We start from the raw sequence: 2,778 nt of genomic DNA, 5'->3' as shown, positions 1-2,778 counted from the left end.
AATGTTAGAGACTTTTCATAAACCTATAGAAAATGTTAGAGACTTTTCATAAACCTATAGAAAAGGTTAGAGACTTTTTATAAAGCTCTAGAAAAGGTTAGATACTTTTTATAAAGCTATAGAAAAGGTTAGAGACTTTTCATAAACCTATAGAAAAAGTTAGAGACTTTTTATAAAGCTATAGAAAAGGTTAGATACTTTTTATAAAGCTATAGAAAAGGTTAGAGACTTTTCATAAACCTATAGAAAAAGTTAGAGACTTTTTATAAAGCTATAGAAAAGGTTAGAGACTTTTTATAAAGCTATAGAAAAGGTTAGATACTTTTTATAAAGCTATAGAAACGGTTAGATACTTTTATAAAGCTATAGAAAAGGTTAGAGACTTTTTTATAAAGCTATAGAAAAGGTTAGATACTGTTTATAAAGCGATATAAAAGGTTAGAGACTTTTTATAAAACTATATAAAAGGTTAGATACTTTTTATAAAGCTATAGAAAAGGTTAGTGACGTTTTTCAGGATAATTTATAAAGAAAGAAAAAGACAAATAACAATTGTTATGGCGTGGACGCCGTTTAGAAGCATGATGCAATTATCTACATTTGTCTTAAGATATTATGTTAGGCCTGTTATATTTTTAACACTACATTATAATCTTATCTCTTATTCATATGTTGTAAAACGGAACTTACATTAAGTTTAGCTCCTAAGTTTGGAATACAATCATACAATAAATTGGAATAATACTAAAATAATGGGATATGAGACGCACTCGAGAAAAACAGAGAATATTCTACGTGCAACTAACTAATAACACACTCGGACAACCTGGTAAATAAGTCAGAAAAATATATATATCATCATTGAAAGTGTTCAAAAATGTTAGTTGAAAAACAAGCATAATTCTATCAAATATTTCATTTAGCATAATGATATTTTCACAGCTTTACTAAGCCTTATGAACATTAAAGTCTAACATTATGTAGCAAATTTAGGAAAAACCTACAATACCAGGTATTGATACATATTAAAGATTAATAATTATATGTTCAAATTTCATCGAGTAAATAAAAATAAACAAATAAAAATACACAATGAATAAATTAAATAATAGTACCGTTCTTACTTTTACTGTTTATTAAATATAAACTGATAAAGTTTTCTACAATCTAAACTTTAGTACGGTGCTCAGTTGGTCTGAATACGGTCTAAACAATAGTACTGTTCTTACTCTTACTGTTTATTAAATATAAACTGATAAAGTTTTCTACAATCTAAACTTTAGTACGGTGCTCAGTTAGTCTGAATACGGTCTAAACAATAGTACCGTTCTTACTCTAACTATTTATAAATATAAACTGATAAAGTTTTCTACAATCTAAACTTTAGTACGATGCTCAGTTGGTCTGAATACGGTCTAAACAATAATGCTAACTGAAAATCTGCATGCTAGCAAAGTGCTCGATTGATATGACGTCACAATAGGATTAACTTAAAATCTTCTGGTATGTTGCTCAGTTTATCTAACGATTATTCTGGTAGTAATACAGTTTGAAAACCTACATTTCAGTGTTGTGTTCAGTTGGCCTGACGACGTTTCTGACAGTAGGGCTAACTGAAAATCTACATTTTACAATGGTGCTCAATAGGTCTTTACAACAGGGTTGACTAAAAATCTACACTTTACAGTGGTTCTCAATATGTCCTTACACTAGGGTTGACTGAAAATCTACATTTTACAGTGGTGTTCCATTGGGCCCGACTAAAGTCCTTACAATAGGGTGTAATGAAAATCTACGTTTTACAGTGGTGCTTAATAGGACCGACGACGGTCCTTACAATAGGGTTGACTGAAAATCTACATTTTACAGTGATGTTCAATAGGACCGACGACGGTCCTTTCAATAGGGTTGACTGAAAATCTACATTTTATAGTGGTGCTTAATAGGTCCTTACAATAGGGTTGACTGAAAATCTACATTTTATAGTGGTGCTCAATAGGTCCTTACAATAGGGTTGACTGAAAATGTACATTTTACAGTGGTGTTCAATAGGACCGACGACGGTCCTTAAAATAGGGTGTAATGAAAATGTACATTGTACAGTGGTGCTCAATAGGACCGACGACGGTCCTTACAATAGGGTTGACTGAAAACCTACATTTTACAGTGGTGCTCAGTAGGACCGACGACGGTCCTTACAATAGGGTTGACTGAAAATCTACATTTTACAGTGGTGTTCAATAGGACCGACGACGGTCCTTAAAATAGGGTTGACTGAAAATCTACATTTTACAGTGGTGCTCAATAGGACCGACGACGGTCCTTACAATAGGGTGTAATGAAAATCTACATTTTACAGTGGTGCTCAGTAGGACCGACGACGGTCCTTACAATAGGGTTGACTGAAAATCTACATTTTACAGTGGTGCTCAGTAGGACCGACGACGGTCCTAATAGTAATACTGACTAAAAACCTGCATTCTAGTTCATTCCTCACTTGGTCAAAGAGGGTATTAACAGTAGTAATCACAGAAAACCTGCAACGTAGTGCGATGTTCAGTCGATCCCACGACGGTCCTCACAAAAGGACTGACTAAAAAATCTACATTCTAGTGCGGTGCTCAATACTGATCTGAAGCTGGTCCTAACAATAAGACTAATGATTTGATATGAAAAATATATTGAAACTGCATAAAACCGGCATATATAGTTTTTGATTTGGAATATTGTTAACTTTATTAATATAAAATCCTTTGTATAGTAGATAAAATATTTTAT

The sequence above is a fragment of the Limulus polyphemus genome, unplaced genomic scaffold, assembly GCF_000517525.1.
Source record: "Limulus polyphemus unplaced genomic scaffold, Limulus_polyphemus-2.1.2 Scaffold10663, whole genome shotgun sequence".
Classification (NCBI taxonomy): Eukaryota; Metazoa; Arthropoda; class Merostomata; order Xiphosura; family Limulidae; genus Limulus; species Limulus polyphemus.
Note: the sequence above shows the minus strand (reverse complement) of the source record.